This window comes from Dipodomys spectabilis, unplaced genomic scaffold (genome assembly GCF_019054845.1).
Source record: "Dipodomys spectabilis isolate Male_0828 unplaced genomic scaffold, ASM1905484v1 ptg000125l, whole genome shotgun sequence".
Lineage (NCBI taxonomy): Eukaryota > Metazoa > Chordata > Mammalia > Rodentia > Heteromyidae > Dipodomys > Dipodomys spectabilis.
Window position 1 is genome coordinate 21,976,594 of NW_024870802.1, and position 11,552 is coordinate 21,988,145.

Genomic DNA, 11,552 nt, shown 5'->3' on the forward strand with positions numbered 1-11,552 from the left:
TTGGTCTTCAGCCTGTTACACATGCTAGTTTGATTTTTTTTCTCTTAACGTTATCCTACCTAAATATTACAGAATTAATTCTCTTGAGGTTTTTAGTTTTAACTTCTAGGTTATCAATGTTTTACTTGTAGGTCTTCTTAAACCATAATATTTATTTTTCCTACTGGATTTTAGACTACTTGAAATTCATTGGATGAAATTTTATCAGAATTATATTTTTCTCATACCATTTAATAAATCTTTCCTATTTCCCCTGAGATGAAACTGCCTTTCCTCACTCATATCATATTACAGAAATCTGAAGCTCCAGAGCAATGAGATGATTTTCCTCAGGACCCATCTCTGAACTAGAAGAGATTTTTGCCATAAACAACTTTTGCAATAAACAACTGGAAATGTTTGGAGAAAGTTTGGTTGCCATTACTAGGGAGTGTTGCTGGCATCTAGTGGTAGAAGGCAGAAATGCAACTCAATATTCTGAAATACATAGGACGCTCACTCCATCACGGATATCTTATATCATTCCCAGAGCCTCTCCCTAAAGTTTCTTCCTTGAGTCCTTATTTCATTGTCTGTGATGTACATGACTTAGCTTTCCAACAAGAAAAAAATGGAGCCTATTCCTAATCACAATAATACATGCCAGAACAAATAAATCAAAATAAACTACAACAGTTCAGAAAATTCATAAGCTCATTTAAAATAATGACCTTAAAGATATAGAAGAATAATTGCTTCCACTCCTCCTCATCCCCTCTCAAAGCTGGAATATAGCATGAAGAATGGGATAACTAGTGGTCAGGAAAGTCTCATCTAGAAGCAGGAATGGAGAACAGTGGAATTCAATACCTAGATTCAAATCCTAGCTATGCCTCTCCCCAAGGAGAACAATGTTCTCTTTTTTCAGTGTAGGAACACACTGACTGATAATACTAGCAACATCTTCTTGTAATACTGGTAGAGCCAAATACACGTGAATGAGGTAGATGGCATAGTTTCTGGCACATAGAAGCTGTTTAACATACTGTTGTCATTTGCTATTGTTGTTATTTTATTATTATTATTATTATTATCAGGGTAAAGTATCAGCTTGTCAACTTGCAGTGGAAAAGACTGATAATTAACCTGCTTACTCACAAATCTGTCTCATATCTTAGTTAAAACTTACAGGGAGCATGAAACAGCTGATCCCAACTGTAGACATGGTCTGAAATAGTTTCGGTTTGTTGGCCTGGAGCAGTGTAGCTAACACTGCTTGGTCTACCACTTGGCTGTTGTGGTTTTGCCATGACGACACTTAACAAGTGGATCATGCAGCTTTTCTACTCAACAAACCATGTAGATAGTCTCCACAGATAGATGGCATTGCTAAAGCCATGCAATATTTGGGTGACAGAAATTTATGAGGCTTTTCTGACAGAAGTAAAGACTTTTTAAGTGACTCATAGGTTATAATAAGGATTGTTTATTCACATAACCTTTCTGAAATCTTATAACTCTGACACCAAAACATCTCTAGGGAAAAAAAATTCACACTTCCATTTTCCCTTACTCCACTTCAAGAGTATCTTTCTTTTTTCTTATGCCCCGTCAGTTCAAGAAGGCAAGCATAATTTCTCACCTGACATGAAAACAAGGTCTTCCTTACTCTTTCCTCACAAAATGTTACTATTTACTTCCCTTTTTTTAATTCACTATAACATTCAATTAATTCCTTAAATTATTTGATTTGATGTGATTCTTATAACTATGATATCAAATTCTCTGATTAGAACTCTATCAACATTATGACCTACCTCAATGCAGAGTCCTTTTGTTGAAGGAGAGCTGATTCAGGAGAGGTGACTTTTCAGATCAGATGCTGCCTTGTGAAGGAAGGCCCAGGTAGTGGAGGAAATAGGACATTGAGCATGCAAAACTTCCCTTTAATCATCCGTCACCTTAACATCCAGCTTTACTGCCTCAAGCCATTACTCTTCTGCAATTGCTTTTTTCTTTGGATACCTTTTTCCCTGGTAGAATTCATAGGAACATTTTCCTATGTAGGTGTTCACCACTGAGGCTATTGAAGAGTTTCATTAATATACAAGTAAATTGCTTAACCCTCCATTACTGCAACAAAATAATACCTAAGATAATACACTTAAAGAAATAGAAAGATTTACTTTAGCTCACAGTTTTGAAGGCCTATGGTTGTAGTTGGTCCCATTGCTTTGGACCTGTGTCAAGGCAGTAACTATGGCAGGAAGCCTTCCTCTAATGACATCTAATGACAGTGGGTGGGAGACAGAGGGAGAGAGAGATTCCAGGTTACAATTCTAGGTTAAATTCTTTGCCTCATAGCTCATCACTCCAATCCCTGCTTCTGTTGTACCTTTATTATCTGGCTTTGAACTTCTTGCTCCATCTTATTAGGCCCTGTGTAATTACATTGAGCCCAGATATTATAGGATATTATAGGATAAATGTTCCACCTCACAATCACTAACTTAATAAAGAAAGTACTTTTACATGTAAGATTTTACACATATACACACATTTATCAATGATACACATGGGTATTAATAATGGGTATTAATAATTATATACATTTATATAGATGGGGAAAGAGAGACAAAAAGATATATAAATGTAGATTAAAAAAAACAGTGATGTGAAAAAATTTACTAGAACTATACAGGGAAAGAAATTCCATTTGTAAGCCATAGTAATCAAACAGTTTGGTACTGCCATAAGAACATACCTGATGACCAATGGAATAGAACTGAAAACCCAGAAATGAACCCACAGAACTATAGCCACCTAATCTTCAATAAGGGAGCTAAAAAAATAGAATGGAAGAAAGACAGCCTTTTTCAGCAAATGGTGCTGGCAAAACTGGTTATTCACCTGTAGAAAACTAAAGTTAGATCCTTATATATCACCCTGCACCAGAATCAACTCCAAATGGATCAAAGACCTCAGAGTCAAAGCAGACACCCTGCAAACATTACAGGAAGGAATAGGAGAAACTTTAGGACTCCTTGGCACAGGCTGAAATTTTCTTAATAGAGACCCAGAAACACAACAAATCCAAGAAAGGTTGGACAAATGGGATTACATGAAGCTACAGAGCTTCTGCATGGCAAAGGACATAGCTAACAAGATCAATAGAAAGCCCACAGATTAGGAGAAGATCTTCACTAGCCATACAACAGACAGGGGTCTCATAATTAAAATATACTTGGAACTCAAAAAATTGCATTCTCCAACTACAAATCCTCAAAGAAACAACTGCCCAATAAATAAGTGGGCTAAACACTTAAAGAGAAACTTCTTTGAAGAGGAAAGAAGGATGGCCAATAGACACATGAAGAAATACTAAACCTCTCTAGCCATAAAAGAAATGCAAATCAAGACAACATTGACATACTACCTCACCCCAGTTAGAATGGCTATAATCAAGAACTCTAATAACAACAGATGTTGGAGGGGATGTGGCCAGAAGGGAACCCTCCTGCATTGTTGATGTGAGTGTAAACTTGTTTCAACCACTTTGGAAAGCAGTATGGAGGTTCCTCAAAAGACTCTACATAGAGCTCCCCTATGACCCAGCAATCCCACTTTTGGGCATTTACCCAAAAGATAACAAACAAGACCATACTAAGGCTACCAGCACAATTATGTTTATCATAGCCTTATTTACCATAACTATGATATGAACCAACCCAGACGCCCCTAAGTAGATGAATGGATCAAGAAAATGTAGTATATATACACAATGGAATTCTATGCCTCCATCAGAAAGAATGACTTCACCCCATTTGTTAGGAAATGGAAAGACTTGGAAAAAATTATATTAAGTGAAGTAAGCCAGGCCCAAAGAGCCATAGATCTCATGGTTTCCCTTATTTGCAATAACTAGTATATGTCTGGGACAAGTAGAAATGGCCAAAAGCTATTTACATATAACCATATAAGATGATATTAAGCAAAATGAACCCCAAGATAGGGACACAATTTTTTTCCTTTCTTGCTATTGTTTCTAACGTATTTATAATGTACCATGTGATTTTTTTTGTTGCTTTGTATGTTCCTCCCCCACGGTATAACCCCTATTTTCACTTTATTTGATGTCAGTGCCCTGCATCTTGTATATATACTCTGATTTGGGGAGGGGAAGGGAAAAAACGAAATGCTTAAATAAGGATTCATGTTGACCCACTGTAACAATAAGATGTACAAAATGTACTTTACAATTTTGGCGGGGGGGGGGTAGTTGTAGAGGTGGGAAGGAAGGGATGGTAGGGGGAAAACAAAGGAGGAGGCAACAATGCTCAATAGGAAATGTATTCATTACTTTGTTCATGTAACTGTAACCCCTCTGTACAGTATTTTTACAATAAAAAAGTACCAAAAAAAGAAAAAAAAAGAAATTCCATTTGTAATGTTTTGTTTCCAAACATGGGGTAGTAAGTGCTGGTGTTCACTGTATTATATTCGACAGTGTTTCTGGGTCTCATTTTTTGTATTAACAATACAATAACACAGAAAATAAAGAGTAAAAGGGTAAAAATAAACTGCAAGAAAACTAGAAGCAAGTAGCTAATATTGCTGGAAACAGTTCAATAGAATTGCATCAAAATACATTAGTGATCATGAGAAATGAGTTGATTATTAAGCACATAAATCAAAGAAAACAGCAGAGATAAAACCAATGGCAGAGAAGATGTCAGACACTTAGGATAACATATCCAGATAACCGAGTATCATTGACTAGATTAGAATCAAAGGTTGAAACAAAGAAATACATACACAATTTTCAAAGGCATGGTAGACAAAATCTCCCATCGGAAAATATAAACCTTAATAAATGTAGAATAAAAAGGTTCACTACAAAATTAAAAGCAAAATGATACTTTACAGAACATACTTACAATAGTGTAAAATAAGCAGATAAACAGAAGCAATCATATCTTAGAAAATGTCAGCAGGTTAGCTACACAGGAGAGGAAGCTAAGATGATTTTAGGGAAGATCTTTTTAACCTTTATATTAAGACAAGAAAAAGACATTATCAGACACACAAAGATACAGAGAATATTCAATACATCCTTCAGAGCTCATTCCTGTAATCCTAGCTACTCAGAAGGGCAGGATCTTTTCTGTGTATTTTAATTTCCTCAACCTTTATCTGGGATTCCATTTTGCAGGGATTATTGATTGTGGACATATGGATAAAGGTTGGATTGGAGTTATCTTTGTTAGAAATATCATTACCAGTCTTCAGAAGCAAGGTCATCTCCTTGTCTCTTATCATATCACGTGATAGCTGTAGTTTTGCCAAAGTGTGTTAATGTTTTTGCATCATGTATACTCCCAGCCTGCTTGGCATTGACACTGAGTGTCCTTTAACTCAATGTAATACAGGCAGATGGGCTGATAGCAGATGGGACATAGATAGATAGGTGGGCTGATAGTAGATGAGGAATATATATATATATATATATATATATATATATATATATATATATACATATAGGTATATATGTGTGTGTATATATTCATGTATCCTATCAGTCCTGTAATAGACGTTCCATGCTTGTCCCTCAAAATTTACATTATTACTATGATTCACTTAATATAATTTATGTACCTATAATAAAAGCTTGTAGATTTGTTGAATTTTGAGTGCCAACTCCATTTTTGTCAACAGAGCTGGACCAAAGGATTTTGCTCACTGGCTGGATATTCCCTAGCTCTGATTTAAACACTACCTAATATGGTCTATGCTTCCATTGCTAGCATAATCTCTCACCAAATTCTCATTTGTCAAATTTTAATAAAATGCTCAAACTCCTAACAAAAATCTTATGAAGGTAGGTAAGGCATACTGAATAAGAAGGCTTGCTGTAATTTAAAGAGTTGATTTCTGCTGCACTCAAAAGGATTTTATACATTTATTCTATAGTGAATGAAATACTTGTTTACCTCTTACAGGAAGGGATAAGATTGTAAGAGGAGGCTTGCCTGGAAGAATCCTTGGGAGTTTCCTGGATTTAGTTGTTAAAAATGCCTAAAGAGGAAAGAATAGCAGTAGACATGGACAGAATAGTTTAAAAAGTTTCCACCAGACACTGGTGGCTCACGCCTATAATCCTCAGCTACTAGAACCAGATCTGAGGATCTGGTTCAAAGCCAGCCTGGACAGGAAAGTCCATGAGAGTTTTCAATAAACCACTCAGAAAACTGGAAGTGGCACCGTGGCTCAAGTGGTAGAGCACTAGCCTTGAGCTGAAGAGCTGATGGACAGCCTTCAGGCCCAGAGTTCAAGCCCCATGCTGACAAAAAAAAAAAAAAAAAAAGAAGCTTCATAGAGAAGTAACACAATAAACATAGTTGTGCTGGTTGAACAAGTTTACACTCACACCAACAATGCAGTAGGGGTCCCTTCTGGCCACATTCCCTCCAGCATATGTTATTAGAGTTTTTGATTATAGCCATTCTAACTGGGGTGAGGTAGAATCTCAGTGTTGTTTTGATTTGCATTTCTTTTTATGACTAGAGAGGTTGAACATTTCTTCATGTATCTATTGGCCATCCTTCTTTCCTCTTCAGAGAAGTTTCTCTTTAAGTCTTTAGCCCACTTATTTATTGGGCAGTTGTTTCTTTGAGGAATTGTTGTTGGAGGATTCAATGTTTTGAGTTCCAGGTAAATTTTAGATATGAGACCCTTGTCTGTTGAATGGCTAATGAAGATCTTCTCCTAATCTGTGGGCTTTCTATTGATCTTGCTAGCTATGTCCTTTACCTTGCAAAAGCTCTGAAACTTCATGCAATCCCATTTGTCCACCCTTTCTTTGATTTGTTGTGTTTCTGGGTCTCTATAGCTAAGACATAGAACCAACCCAGATGCCCCTCAGTAGATGAATGGATCAAGAAAATGTGATATCTCTCTCTCTCCCTCTCTCTCTCTCTCTCTCTCTCTCTCTCTCTCTCTCGCTATATATATATATATAGATAGATAGATAGATAGATAGATAGATAGCTAGATAGATAGATAGATAGATAGATAGATAGATAGATAGATAGATTCTATATATATTCTATGCCTCCATCAAAAAGAATGACATCACTTCATTTGTTAGGAAATGGAAAGACTTGGAAAAAATTATATTAAGTGAAGTAAACCAGGCCCAAAGAAACATATGTCCCATGGTTTCCCTTATTTGCAATAACTAGTATATGTCTGAGACAAGCAGAAATGGTCAGATAAGTTGATGTTAGGAGAAATGAACCCCAAGATAAGTACTCAAGGGCTGGGAAGGTGGCTCAGTGGTAGAGCGCTTGCCTTGCATGCCTGAGGCCCTGGGTTCGATTGCTCAGCACCACATAAGCAAAAAGAAAAAAGCTGGAAGTGGCACTGTGGCCCAGGCCCAGAGTTCAAGCCCCACGACTAGACCCCCCCACACACAAAAAAAAAAGGACTCAAATGTTTTTTCTTTCTTGCTTTTGTTTCTAACATATTTATAAGATGATTTCTTTGTTGCTTTGTATGTCCTCCCCCACAGCATAACCCCTGTTTTCACTGTATTTGATGTTGGTATCATTTGTGGAGGGGAAGGGAAAAAAAACAATTGTTTAAATAGGGATACAGGTGGACCCATTGCAACAATGAGATGTACAAGTCGTTATACTGAAAAACAAACTTTACAATTTTGGTGGAGTGGGAGGGGGAGAGATGAGAGGGCAGGGATGGTAAGGGGAAACAAAGGAAGAGGCAACAATAAGAAATGTACTCATTGCCTTGCTCATGTAATTGTAACCCTTCCATACGGTATTTTCACAATAAAAAAAACTCATTAATAAAAAAAAAGAAGTAATTTCTCCCAAATCCATATTTGTCTCTTGTATTAATAAAAATCCAAGAATAGGTAGAATCTAGGCAAGACTGTAGAGGAATGTCAACTTTTGTCTAAAGCTTCAGATCTTTCATTACTCCATGTTATATACTAAAATTTAATTCGCTTTAAATCAAAATAGGATAGCAATGTAATTTTATTTTGCACAATTTATCTCGTTGCTCACAAGAACCTATACTTGGCTTTCTGCAAAGATGCCTCCTAACACAAATTAAAGACTAATGCAGTTCTATTAGCAGAGAAAACCACATTTGCATTTCTTTGAACTTTCATTCTCTTATTCAAGATACTATGTCTGAACAGCTGTAGATACTAGAAGATTTTCTGAGTCATATGCTAATTTTCCTTCTACTTCAATACAATTTAAAATCCACTTAATTACTCTTTTCCTGTAACACTCCTTTATAAAGAGTTCATCAAATATACTACTCTGAATATTATCCTTTTTTCACTTTCTTTCTCTTTCTTTCTTTCTTTCTTTTTTTCTTTCTTTTTTTCTTTCTTTCTTTCTTTCTTTCTTTCTTTCTTTCTTTCTTTCTTTCTTTCTTTCTTTCTTTCTTTCTCTTTCTTTCTTTCTTTCTTTCTCTTTAAGTAGTTGTACAAAGGAGGTACCATATAACAGAGCAGTTTATAAATACAATGCATCTAGATAAATGTCATCTCTTCAACATTCTCACCCTCCTTCCAACCCTCCTCAGTGTACTTTTCTGAACTTTGAGGCATATATAATGAATTCTTGACTGTGTTCTCCCTCTCTTCCCCTCTTCATTCCTCTACTCCTCTCCCTTTGGTCCTGTCTCCTGTTCTTAGATACCAATTTCCTGGTGTTGTACCATTCCTAAGGAAATGAAGAGACTTAGAAAAAAATTTCTATTAAGTGCAGTAAGCTAGACCCAGAGAAACAAAGGCTGCATGGATCTATTGAGAGATTGAATGTACCTATAAATCTATAAGTAAATACACCGGGTGGTATGAAAGTGGTTACAAATGAATTATCAGAAGTATAATAGACTCCATGGAGAGCTCAAATAGCATCATCTTTTAGAAAGTCTAGGTCAAAGCCCAACAAAATAAACACCAGGAAATAGGTGTATTCTTCTTTCTTAATGGAAACTGCATTTTAAAATTCAGTCTGCTCTTCCACAAGTTCTTTCCTAGATGAAAGGTTAAAAAATTACACGAAAACCACCAGAGTATATGATTTTCAACATTCTTATTTTAACAACTAATTTTAAAGAACACTATATGTAAGCTGAAAAGTGTCAAGGTCCAAGAATATAGTCAGGAACCATTGCTGCCTGCTAGAAGCTTATCCACTGTGGGAAAGAGCAAGAAAAGGAACCTAGAATTGTGATATCTCAGTTTGCTTAAAAAGTAGAGTTATAAGTATCTGATGGCTTAAATGTACACTGTATGTTTTACATAATAATGATTCCAAAAGTGAATTGTGAGAGTTCTTCTCACAGCACCCATTGTGTTAATGAAGTTTTATTCATTATTTTAAAATAGAACCATCTAAAGAGATTGTAACTTAGACTGAGAGACAAAAGTTTTGCCTTACCTATTCCATAGTACTTGAGTCTAGAGAATGATTGTCTTATAAAACTACTAAAATCTGGCATTCTCCAATGTTATCATTTTTTTGCTCATTGATCCTGCTTTGCAAAGGACATCCCAATATCTTTGGGGGTTTTCTTCTTTGCTGTTCCCTTAAAATGTTTATTAATAATGAATTGTCAGGTAGTCTAATGATCTGAGTTCATTGGAAATAATGTCGAGGGTAAATGAACTGATTAAAGAAAGTATGGGAAAGGCTGTATATTATGCTACATTTATCTAACAGTGTATGTACCACATTTCTTGTGCCATATGAGTTACACTCTTCCATGGTAGATTAAGCAGACTACCCTACTCCACTGAGGTTAGCTTGTGCAAGTATGGTTGAATTAGCCCTTTCCCCTCTTGGAATATGTCCTATGAAGAACCACCTGATGGCTGATGTTCCAGGGAAAAGATGTATGTATGGAACAGACAACTACTCAACTGATGGTTTTGAGCCAAGCGCACCTGTTTCTCAGCCTGAATGTACTAGAGATGCCTAAAGGTAGGTGTGTAAACATGAAAAACAGATGTTTGATGTTGTAAGCCATTGACTTGGTCATGATGATTAACTGCATTGTAATTGTAATAGGAGCTCTTCTAACCAACCCATTTAACTAGATTCCTGTATTACCACTGTCTTTCAATGTTCCCATAAAATCAATTTACTGATATTAATGCCACTTCAATTTTCATAGCTAGTAGTAAGACAATTTAGTGTGCTGTCCCTTCCTTCCTATGCCTCCTGGTTGAATGACATGCTTACTAAGCACCCCAAGTGCATTTATGTTTCTTCTTAGAAAAACTAAAATAATTCATTTAGTTGGGACAATTTGATGAGATGAAGAACATATTGTAAGAAAACTATTTTATGGGAACTAGAGGTGTAACTCAAAGAGTAGAATGCCAGACGTGAGTTAAGAAAGCCAAGCAGTTCATGGCACTGAATTCAAGTCTCAGTACTGGCACAAATATACCCCTCCCCCCCAAAAAAAACAACCAAAAACCACATTGTGCTCTTTGAAAAGTTCAATAAAAGTCATTAAAATTGAGATCAATGTTAGTTATTTTCTTAAATAAGAACTATAAAATTATCAAAGTTAAAATTGCCAAGAGTTTTTAATCACCACATATATATACATATATATGTATAATTTTTGAGACATGCTCTCATTATGTAGTTCAGCCTATCCTTGAACTTGTAATTTTCCAGCTTCAGTCTCTCTAGTGTTGAGATTATAGCAATGTGCCTGACTCTTTACCCTACTTTAAAGACACTAAAAATTAAGAATGACAAATTATGGACTATAAGTTACAGAATGTTTATATATTATCCGATATCCAAAAGACTTTGGTTCTTCATGCAGAACCAATTTGCATTCACTTGTTTTAAGTTTAAGTACATTACTAAAAGAATGTATGTGCATCATTTTTGATGTTTCCCTGAGGACCATCAACAGTTACTTTATTAATTACATCTTCATAGAAGGTAAAAAGATAAAGAACTCTTCCTAATTCACACCATTCAGAAGTGCAGGAACGAAAAAATTCACATTACTCTTTGAACTCTGTACTAACCTTAGAATCAATATCCATTATCTTTTATGGACTGAAAGAGATTCATGCCTTGTTTCCTTTGCTGATTCTAAATGAAGCTATTTGGAGGAGTTTTATTACATGTTATACAAATACAAATACAGTAACATAAATTCTACTCTGAAAATGCTGACTGATCTGTCTAGTTGCTGTTTAGAGTAAAACAAGAGAGGATTGTTTTTCATGTGTTTTTCATGTGTCATTGATTTACAAAACTTTGTTATAAGAAAGCCACCTTAATCTGGCTTTGTTTCAAAGGAGGGAGCTTAGAGTGAATAATTTTAGTAATTAATAATTTAGCAAATCCTAATGTTTTTTTCTTTCTTAATTTTGTCTCTATCTAAACCTATCTTTTAATAGTACAACAAGCTCCTGGAAAACTTACATTTTATTTGCTATTCTCTTTCACGCTTCCAGATATATATCAAGGTTTATTTCATGACTGGTTTATATAGAG